Source organism: Brachionichthys hirsutus, chromosome 15 (genome assembly GCF_040956055.1).
Source record: "Brachionichthys hirsutus isolate HB-005 chromosome 15, CSIRO-AGI_Bhir_v1, whole genome shotgun sequence".
Taxonomy (NCBI): Eukaryota; Metazoa; Chordata; class Actinopteri; order Lophiiformes; family Brachionichthyidae; genus Brachionichthys; species Brachionichthys hirsutus.
The window spans coordinates 10194433-10206019 of record NC_090911.1 but is presented as its reverse complement, the minus strand read 5'-3'; the positions used below and the strand labels follow the sequence as shown (position 1 = coordinate 10206019).

General features: G+C 45.5%; 1 non-coding gene across 1 annotated transcript; it reads left to right on the top strand.

Annotated features, from left to right (window-relative positions):
- The first annotated feature begins 1200 nt into the window (after positions 1-1200).
- On the top strand, positions 1201-1274 carry trnat-cgu (transfer RNA threonine (anticodon CGU)). The gene has a single exon. It is a non-coding gene; the product is annotated as a tRNA-Thr (tRNA).
- Positions 1275-11587: the final 10313 nt, after the last annotated feature.

Genomic DNA, 11587 nt, shown 5'->3' with positions numbered 1-11587 from the left:
ACATTTTCTTCAATGCAGCAGGATGCGACTTCTCGTCTGAACACTATAATCTGTAAAATTGTCATTTGTCTGTCTGGTCTGTGCATCATTTGGTTAAACGCAAGAGATAAATATCTTCCAGACAAATTCACATACGCAGAGGAACGTGCAGTACGTGGATTCGCCACTTGGGGGCAGTGTGGTTACAGTGTTTCTGATGGCATCTTTCAAACGTAATCCAAAGTGACCCCAGCCGTGACATCCTATTACACATGTTATACCATTCAAATGGAAAAAAAAATGGGGCATTTCTCTAACCGTTTTACTTAAAATACCACAGCAATAATTACCCTTCACTTTCTGAGGTAACCTTGAAACACGGATGTCTTCCTTCCCTAATTTGAAACTGGCTGACGGGAGAAGGGAGAGCATTTCTGGGAGATTTCACACTTAAGTATATTTCTAACCTTATTGTGACACGTTTGATCCAAATATATGGCTCTGCAGTAATCAGACAATAAACAGTAGAAGGTTGGATTCAGCAGCAATATTTCTGGCTAATATTTCTAAAGAGTAAATGCGGGTTTTTTGTTTTATATATATAAAACCTTTAGAGGTATACGTCTATTTTTAACACAAAAAGTATTCAACATTCATAAGCCAATATAGTCAAGTCAATATCCCCACTGCTCACAACAGCGGCTACGCCAGCCGATAATCCATGGCACCTCTCCAGGCATTCTGTTCTGTCTGAAATCAGTAATTCCATGCTTCACTCTGTTTGCATAATTGAATGCATGCGTGTGTTTGAATATGATCTGAGTGGGCGCTTGCATGAAGGCTCTTTGCACACGCTCACCGTATGTATGCGCCACGCATATACATAGAAGTTTGCATTTCCATTAGCACGGGCCTCTGAAATAAAGGTTTCCTAAATACTCGTATGTACAAACGTAGACGTTCTGTTCAGGCTTTAAAAAAAAGTTCATTTTCGACGGGACTGCAAGCCAATCAGAACTCTAAATAAATACTTACAATTATACATATTCAGAACTGTTAAACGAAAATTAAAACTGTCAGGCTCATTCCTTACGGGTTCATAAACTATAAGGATTTTCCCCGTTGACATACCGACTCCTCTCAGAACTTTGACTCGGGGCACCGTCACGACGAGTGGATTGATCATTCCCTAACATCACAATTTAATGTGAAGTATTTTCAGGTGCTGTGGCTTAACTGGCTAAAGCGCCTGTCTCGTAAACAGGAGATCCTGGGTTCAAATCCCAGCAGTGCCTTTTTCGGGCACCAGCAGCTCAGTCCACAAGGACTCTGTGTGTGTGAATATCTATCTATAATCTTCTTGTAGACGAGACCATCTCAATCATCATGTCTGCAGCTGCTTTTCTGCCTTGAGCCTATCTCAGCTGGCGAAGGGCGAGAACCATTCAACCACTTTCTTCTTAAAATTCGTCGTCGCTGTCTGCAACGAGCTGGCGTCTCATCCGGGGTGTACCCTGCCTCTCGCCTCTCGCCAGCTGGGATAGGCTCCAGCAGACCCGCGAGACAAATGCCACCACTTTGTCTACAAGAAACTGGATGGATGGACGATCACATTTTGAACTGTGATTTCCCAGCTCAATGAACAAATATATTTCATGATTAGAATGAGACCTTGTTCATCATAAAATTAAGAGTAAATAAAAAAAGGATTATCTGCTTTATAAAGTAGAGATGAGAGGATGTGTGTGTGTGTGTGTGTAAGCCTGTCTAAAGTTCAATGTGAGCGAGGGCGTCCCTCTGGATGTCTCCACTCAAACTGTAACTAAGCCCATTAGCATCTGCAGACATCAGGAGGATGACTGCCCATCTCTCTGACCTCATGTCCAATGTCAGCCCGGCTCTGCTGGGACGGAGGCCGGAAAAGAAGAACCTCGGACAAGAGGATCATGAGAGAGAGAGAGAGAGAATGAGGAGGGTTAGGAGGGCTTGGAGAATACAGATGAGAGAGAAAAGAGTGATGAAGGAGCAGAGGAGCAACTGAGGAGAGATAAGCACTTGGCTGGCCATTGGTGATAAGTATTCCCCATTGGTCCTGAACAGAGTCATTGCTGTAGGAGATGTAATACTCTCCTCCCTGCTGCGAGGGAGAGCCACGCCGTTTTAACCTGAAGCACCTCCCTCCCTCGCCTTCAGCTTCTAGGGATTGCCCCCCGAAGGTGGTCTAAAATCATCATTTCTCTCATGCCTCATCCTCTTTGCGCATGAATAGCTCTTTCAGCTGTGGGGGCAGATCGACAACAATCTGCTCTTTGTCATTAGCTGGATTTGATTAGGCATAATTCCACTTTTGGGCATGCAGTGAGCATCACGTATCCACACACACACTCATGTATCCACACACACACTCTCCCTCACATGCAGACAAAGTTCCATTGGTCTCTGACATCGAGAGAAAGTACCGTTCCTGTTGATTTATCATCGCCTGCTAACCTCGGCAATATTAGGATAATAAAACGGGAATGAGATACACAAGAGAAACATCCCAACCAATGGGAACGAGACAGATCTGCTCCCCGACAGCGGTGGAAAGCGTTTTAAGAGCGCCGAGAACTGGGCTTTGTCTCTTTAACATTTAGGAGAAGCGACTGAAGTGGAGTTGTCTCATCTCATTTACGCCCCCCCCCCCCCCCCCCTCATGATACGAGAACATTAAGAGCAACTCTGTAATGCGGCCTATATCTTTCTCATGCTTTGCAATTTTGCTAAATGAGGTGAAAGGAGCTCGATGTTCCCGTATGTCAGAAGACAAAGGAGGCCGTTAAAGCCCACCTCCGCTTTCGATTGGCTACAGCAGGTTGGTAAAGGTCGAGACGCCACTCATGGATAAGATCGTAATGTAGCATACATGCTAACTGTGGAATGCAGGCTCAGAGTCAGATTTGCTTTGAAATACTTCGGGGAACTCGGTAATTGTTGGCTGAGTGTAGAGTTGAGGCCTCTAAGCTCTCTGCATAGCTATCATTGATCAATATTATCCGTACCAACGACACACACTCCTAAAAAAAGAAACCCAGATACAGATGCTTTTATAAAAACATGCAGAGTGTATGAATATTAGCGCAACTTTCCAGAAAGGTGGGGATGAAGATGACCCTGAACCAGCCTCACACACAAAGAAACAAATGTAATCGATCAGGTTTACGCTCCGATCGCTCCTCGAAAGCTAATCGATGACTTTAATGCGCCACCAAGCGTGTGTTTACACGAATCCGTTGCCTGGGTCTTGCGTTCCTCGACACCTTTCGACCGCTCTGGCACGCATGCGGTCACATTCTCCTGTTCCTCAGAACACACACACACACACACACACACACACACACACACAGCAACCTGATTAGGTGAGCCACAGGGGTTAGGCTTAATGACAAACAAACCCAGCATGTGCACAAACACCGCAGCACCCCAGATGAAATATAGATTTTCCTCAGTCCAAAAAGCTGATGGGTATTAGGTGAGGTGTGTGTGTGTGTGTGTGCCGCTGATAATCTCCTTCTCCAGATTGTTTTCCATGGAAAGAGGAGGCACCAGAGAGACATGTAAGTGATTGGACACTGCTTTGTTACTGTTAAAGACCCTCTCCCCTGGGAAATAGTGGGTTAAATAACTGTAAGTCTGCTGTGTGTGTGTGTGTGTGTAGGTGTGTGTGTGTGTGTGTGTGCCTCTGATGGATCCCATCCCTGGGGAAATGGATCCCATCTATGTAAAAGTCCTTCTAGATTGAGTCTCTCTCACTTTAGTTTTTTGTTTTATTCATTTATGAATGGATTTTTACACAAATATGTTGAAACAGAGGGTGGCACAGTGGCGCAGTGGGTTGCGCTGTTGCCTCACAAAGGGCAATTCTTTGATTCCTTTCTGTGCAGCGTTTGTATGTTCCTCCCGTATCTGCGTGGGTTCTCCCCGGGTAGATGGTTCAGGAACAGGAATGGATGAGCAACAGACATTTCAATAAACAAGCATCTCAACCGAACACGTTGGACTTCGTGCGGCGATATCTGGCTGCCTGTATTGGAGCAAAGCTGCACAGCTGTTCCTTCATGTTTACTGACCCTCAACCATAAGAGCTCGCATTTGAATATTCATCATAAGCTGTCTTTTCCCGTAAAAACACGGCTGAAGGACATATTTGTTTCGTCTCATGTGATTCCATGACTCTTATGCTCGTTCCTCCTCACCTAAAATGCATCAGCTAACATTCCAGAAGCTCAGTAGCATCAAGACTTTTGAAGCCTTTGGCGAGGAGAGGCATGAAGATGACCCATGGCTGTCATTGTTGTCCGTCAGCTTGGCTTTCGTGCCGTCAGTCAATCTGTAGGCTAATGTCAGTTTTGGCTAATGTTAGCGACGGCATCTTATTTAGTCATGAAACTCTGTTCCAGCTCGACTGGTTGCAGCGTTTCATGTGTGTTTGTTGCTGTAGGTGAAGCTAAGTGACTGTCTGGCACAGCCATCTTTGATTATCTTTATTAACCCCCCCCAGTCCCCCACCCACTGTTACTCGCTCAAACATACACCCCTCCCGCAAAAAAGCTAATCTTTCCGTGCTAATGAAAGGTATTGGGTTTCCTAACAGGCTTTTAAAGGGAGGTGATGGATAGAGGGATAGATGGATGGTGGGAGGGGAGGAAGCGAGAAGGAGGTGAGGTGTCAATAAGCACATCGACCTTATTCCTTTGCAGACTGTGAGATGTGCATTCGCTGCTAATTTATGCATTCATGCAGGCGCCCACGCGCGGCTGTAGGCGCTCGTAAATCTGTGGGCAAAGCATAAAAGCAAGTCTTTTGGTGCAATTAAGCTGAGCGATGGATTGTGGGAGATGCCTCCACCTTGACCAGTGTGGTGATAAATGCCCGAGGGTGTGTGTGTGTGTGCATGCTCTCAAATGCATTACATCACTTGGGAGATGTGAGTCTGTGCAGATGCATGCACAACTCCCGCTCTAAGTGTGTTTGTGCAGCAGAGAGGGATTCGTTATATGATACGTGACATTTTCACCAGTTTTGCAGGATCTTCCTTCAGGACAAACCCCAGCAGAGTTCAGCGTCTTAATTAAAGGTGAGCTCTCTCTGTGGTTGCTGATGGGACGTTGTACGTCACGCCCCGAGCCGGGTTCATACATTTGAACGTCTCAATTCTCCCCTTTGCTCCAATTCTTTCATTCCTCCACATAAAATGGTCAGGTGGGGGTCTCAGGATCCGGATCCCCTGGAGTCGCCGATTCTTTTCTCCCTTATTTTATAAAGCTGATAATCATTTGTTTCCCAATCACACACCAGTAATAAGATGGGTAAGTCAACCATTAGGATAAGATCCATAATTCATAGTTGACTCCTGTTCATTAAGCCAAACTGCCTCCTCCGTTTTCTCACCTCCATTCCGTCTCTCTCATTAATGAGCCGTTGACTCCCTCCCTCTGCTGTCAATCATAATGCATTGTCACCAAGTCTCCATTTAGATTGCCTCGCAACTAAATGCTGCAGTACCACCAGAAATCGTCGGGGGCAGTGTAGCAACAATTTGTACATTCACAAAGAAGAAGAAAAAAGCGAACCAAGTCAAACTTCTGACACATTACTGCCCTCCTATAAATGGTCATACAGTAAACGACAAAGGAGCCCTTTTTCTCTCCCCCGCTCCTTTTCCTCTCCGGAAAAAGACAAACACTGCAGGTTGATTAGTATTTAAGAATTCCCCAAACGCCTTCATCAGGTTCCCGGCACTGCAGAATTACTCCCTCAATAAATAAATAGTTGTTAAAACCAGCTGGAACATCATTAATGTCCGGCTCTGAGCCAGAGGAAAGTTGTTTCAAGTGTGTGTGTGTGTGCGTGCGCATCGTCTGGCATCCTCCTAATGAGATGCCTGTGTTTCTCTCCATTAGTACTTTATTAGATAGCACAGGCCGCTGAGGTTTCTAAAATACAGTAAGCTTAATTTAGGACCTTTGTCCCTGTGGGGACAGAGGGGACGTCAGGGGGCGTCCAGGCCGTGGACCGCTGCCACAGTTTGGGATGTAAATTAGAGACGGCTGCAATAATAGGTGAGCCATCATGTCCTTCATCCAAGCATTTACTTATTGAACTTCGTAATAGTTGCTGACGGGATATAATTAAGTGGTGCTGGGATGTGGAGCACGCGACAAAGCATAATTACTTTTACGAGGCTGCTTTAAAGGCGGTAATCAGCCGAGTCCGGGCTGCGGCGGGGATTCTCTGGCTATCACAGAGTTTCTTTGGATGGAGGGGTGGGGGTCAGATGTCGATTCAAAATCTGATTAATGTGGATTCAAAGGAGAAAAATCACAATTTGTATGTTTTTATATGTGCATGCACTTTTGTTTCTGTCCTGTAAATGAGGTCACGTTTGTCACTAGTTAATAACGGCAGCAGCAACGGGCTTGGTGAGAACGTTATGAAGGATGTCTGAACAAATGCAACTCATCCAATGATAACATGACGGAAATGCGTTCCATTTCCTAGACAAAGATTGGGCCTTATTCATTTGAAAGTGTTATAACCAGCCTATAACCTGCTTATAGACTGTTTATTTGACGCACCTGTGCGATGCATTTCTCTGAAGCGTCTCTGACTACCTGAGCTGATGCACAGAATCCAGAACCAAAGGGACAATGTGATGTTAATATTCTGTTGGTGAAAGAAGGATGGACCTTGTTTTCTTTGTTTATTCGACCTCATAAACACACACACACACGCATGCACACACACACACCCATAGGTATACAGACGAAACATCATTTATAGCTAGCTGCTAAATGACAGCTCGGCCCATTTTCTCCTCCGTTCATGCAATCTTTTCTGTCCGGGGCGATCAAAGGTTTACTATAGGAGAGCAGCTGGAGCGCTATCGCTCTTTATTCTTTCTATTTCTGATCCCCTCCTCCTTTCTTTATTAGACAACAGACACTCGAACACACGTGACATGTTACTGTGCTGCTAACGAAAGGAAAATGGCGAAGCTCAGTCACGCGTGAAGCTTTAGAGAGGCTTTCTGTCATGATGTCAGGAGGTGTAGAAGCGAAGATGGGCGGCAGGTCGGACGGCAGAAGAATGGGAAGATTGTTCTGGGTGAGAAGGAAACATAATGGAGTTCTGTCAATCTTTAAGGATCGAAAATAAAGTGTTTATTGACGCCATCAAGCTATGGGCTGAACAAAGTGTGTGTGTGTGATAACATTAAATACCTTTTTCTACTGACGAAGCTTCAACACTATATCTTTATAAGTGACCAGCGGAAATCCAAAAATCCCATCTCGTGATGACGGACGGCTGTTTGCATCCATCTGTGAGGATGGAGAGAAGGTGGACGGAGGAGACGGAGGGCATAAATAAAGGCTTCACATTGCTCCCCCTTTGATGCCGTCATCGCCGCATCCCTCGGCGGCATCGCCTTCGCTGATGTCATGCTTCTTTGCATCTCATCTGCATCCGCTGGCCTTAATGAACCTGCTGCTTCTCTCTCTACCCTACACTTTATTATCTTTATTATTATTTTACATTCTATCTTATTATTGTGTCACATTAAAATGCTTCCCCCGAGCTTTACTGTTGTTCACTTAGCATATTGATTGATTAGTATATCTTTGTACGCCAACTTTGCCTTTATGGCTGTTGTGTAGGCAGTTTCCCCTGCGTGTGTGTGTGCGTGTGCGTGTGCGTGTGCGTGTGCGTGTGCGTGTGTAAGTGCAGTCGTGTCAGGATCTTTGAAGTTCATCATGTCGTGGCTTTGTGGAAAACAATAGAGGGTATTAGATCCTCTTGTTAATCCCTCCATGGAACAAACAACAACAACAACAGAGACGTCGCTTGGTCTCTTTGTCCCATGAAGCTCTTCTCTGCACATGTCCTCTATTGTGTTTAATGAAATTGTATGTCTTGTGTTTTACGAGAGCATTTCAGTGATTGTTGGTGTGTGTGTGTGTGCGCGCGCTGTACTTTCGACTGTTGTTCATTAAAATAGGATGCATGTGACATTTATAAAGACCCAAACTACTTAACAGGCAGCTATTCTGAACGCCCCCCCCCCCCCCCCCCACGCCATCACCCCCCACCCCTTCCTTCCTCTCATGAGTTATTGTCCCTAATAGGCTGAAGTAAGTCTGTGAAAAGGCAATATTGCCTAAACGTTATATTACAGCATTTAGACTTGATACATTTATGCCTAATCTATGTGACTTTAATGTGAGACCTGTCTCATAAATAACTATCAATACTATTGCAGAGTGTTTCTCGTCAGCAGGTCGCCGTTGCCAAAGCGGTGCACGAGCCAGAAAAGGGTAATCTGTCTCGTCTTTATCGCCTGGTCTTTGGAGATTGTGCGAAATGAGCACAATGTCCTAAAATGCAAATATGCGCTTCATGTACGAAATGTTTGTCCTCCTTGAGACCAGAGGAAGTCTGGGCATGTTACAGATTTAAAGGAGCGTCTGTCCTCCAACATTTGCCTTCAGCACTGGCTGCTGCCGGTTTGCAAATGATGCGTTTGAGTTTCCGCTTCCATCAAAACACTTCCCGGTCCTTTAACGGCGTCTGACGTCTGCATCAGATGGCGATCGGCCACTCAGTGACTGCTGAGGTGGGATTTAAACCAACCTTTAAAGGTCACCGTGAAGAGACAGTCCAAATGCCCGAGTGACCGTCCCCATATTTAGAACACTTATCAGGTTGAAACGGATCAAATAAACACAAATACTGAACAAATGAACAAAGTATGAAACAAGAAAAATTTTACAATCATTGTCGTGTGTGTGTGTCCGATGCAGGTAAAGTATTGCTCACTAAGCAATCCCATACGCCTGTCTCCTGTCTCCTGTCTCCTGTCCAGCCACAATCAATTCCCCCCCCCACATACACACACACACACACACACATACATACACCTACACACACCTACACACACCTACAAACACAAACAGATTACTAATTAGTGGCAAAACAGACGTCTTTGTTTAATTTCCTGAGTGATGAATGTGTCCAGACTGAATCCGGATCCGGATCCTGATCCAGATCCACAATACTCCTAAATGTGTTAGGATTTAGGAGTATTGACATTTTCCGTGTTTCTGATGCACGGCCATTAGAATCAGACAGCATTCGAACCTGGTACCTTCTTGCTGTGAGGCGACTGCGCTACGTCTGGATGCTAATTCTGATTCAGGGCTCTGGTGGAGATTAAGCACATGTTCCATAATAAATCTTGACAAAATATTTTGTGATAAAGAAAGTTGCTTTGAATTTGCTTAAAAGGATCAGCAGCTTACAGCAGATTCATATCAGACGTAGCACATTAGTGTAGCTGAATGAATCTCATTTGTCTCATTCTCTGCTTTCGTTTGACCCCGTGGCCCCTGCTGACTCCCATTTATCGATCGTCACAGAGTGTCAGCAGCTGGAGACGAGAGCTTGGGCACTCAGCTCAGATCCTGCACCCACTCGTGATTTTTGCAGTTGAGATCTGATTCCAGTGTTTGTTCGTGCGAGTGTGGGAGTGTATGCAGCGAGACAGCTGCAGCGTCTCTGCTCTGATTTTATGATTACCACATTTCATGTTTCCTGACCGTAATTGTAGACCCTGTCGTTGCTTTTCTATTTTCGGTCTGTGAATGCACTCAGTGGGCGCTCGCTGCAGTCGATGGTTTCATTGTGGACGGATCGTCATCGCATGTAAGAGAAGAGGAGTCTGATGAAGAGACGAACCGACGGGAAGGGGCCCCACTGAGCGCCGACGGCCACAGCCAGGTGGTGAGAGAGAGAGAGAGAGTGGAGTGGGAAGAGATGAGTGTGTGTGTGTGTGTGTGTGTGCGTACAAGGTGGGATGGGGGCAGCATTCATCAGGCACCTGGTCCTGACAGGCTCTCATTGAAATCCAATTCAGATTCAGACCCCCTATGCAGCTTTGAAGGGTCTCCTCTCCTCTCCTGCTGATTGCAGACCCGTCCTTCCTTGAACATGACAACTTGATTGGCAGTGGTGTGTTCTGTCGTTCCCTGATGTGTGTGTTTCCGTGTGAACACCTGTGTGTGCGTGGAGGCGTTTGCCTGCACCAATCCCTTACTCTGATTATGTTTGCGACGTGAACGAGTACCGGAGTTCTGTTCGAGGCGGCGGGAGAGGAGTGGGGTGAAGCTTTTGCTATTTTACTAACCAACCTCTGGGAGTAGAGCATCAGTGCTGCCATAATGAAGTTTAACTGGATTATTTCACTCTTGGATTACTGTCAGCACTGCAGAATATCCTGCACAACACAAATCAATGGCCGCTGCATTCGAACAGAGCTTCCATATCCAATTAGAGGATCTGGAGAGGCGTGTTCGTGAAGGGAAGTCCTGATTGGCTGGTTTACCTTTAAGGAATATAAGCCACTTTGAAAAAACTAATAAAGATTCTGAGAGGCATCCACACCCCCTAAAAATGAACCTAGCGATTGATTTATTGTCGAACTGTTAAATGTTTCTGTCGTGTAAAGTTTACCTTTGCTGAGTTGTAAAGTGTCGCCTTCTTATTCAGGAGCGAAGGTTGTCGCATTTTCTGTTAAATTCAAATGCCTTCTGTCATCAAAGTCTAAAATCAAATTTTTCTGTTTGCTGAAAAGAGATGTGAGATTTAAGTGAATAAAGTTCACGACAGTTTTACTAGCACTGAGTTAAAAGGTGCCCTCTATGCGCTGGCTTGAAAGTCCGACATTGAACTGCAGCATTTTGCAATGTAGATTGCTTTCGGCACCCGGACCGTTCCCGCTTCAAAGCTGTCGGGCTTCCTCTTTGGCTCTGAAATCTTAAAAATGGTTCCTTGTAAAAGAGGAATAAAAACAGGGGTGATATCAGACTGGGGATGATAATAAAACCAGAGGAGAAGGGGAAAAAGAAGAGGATAGACAGAGAAATCAACGACGTGTCAGAGGGCCTGAAGATCACAACGTCCTACAGGAAATAGAGGAAACATGGGAAAACCTGCAAAAAAAAAAAGGTGAATGGGATGGAGACAGGTTTGACGATGCCCCCGGAGGAGGTAATGGTGAACGCGTTGCGCTTCAGTGAATAAAGATAAAAGAAAGACAAGCGGGTTAAAGGCTCAGATCAAAACCTCTGAAGAAAGAAAATGCATCTCAAACTTCCAGAACATTCCAGAATTCCATAAAGTAGAGAAACCAAATCTGAAAAAAATGCAGTTTTCACGGGGGGACCGGGTGACATTCTGGTCTCCAGCGGCGCCACTGTACCGTCGCCATAATTACCATCTAAGAGCTGCTACTTAAACGTGCTCATAACAAACGCCGCCACCGCTGACACCGCCGTCGCCACGGTGACTTGCAGACACCCCACGGCGGCGATTCAACATCATTAGCGAACATGAGTGACTGTGTGCATTAGGGCCGCGGCATTACACCGCACCGTGCAGTGCGCTAATGTTCTGGAAAACTAGATACCATCTCTTCACGTGTCATCCTTCACTCGCCAAAGTCTCTGGCAGGAGAAGCGAATCAAGAAGAAAGATAAGGGCATCCTGCAAACGCTCCGAGGTTGGCGTGTTT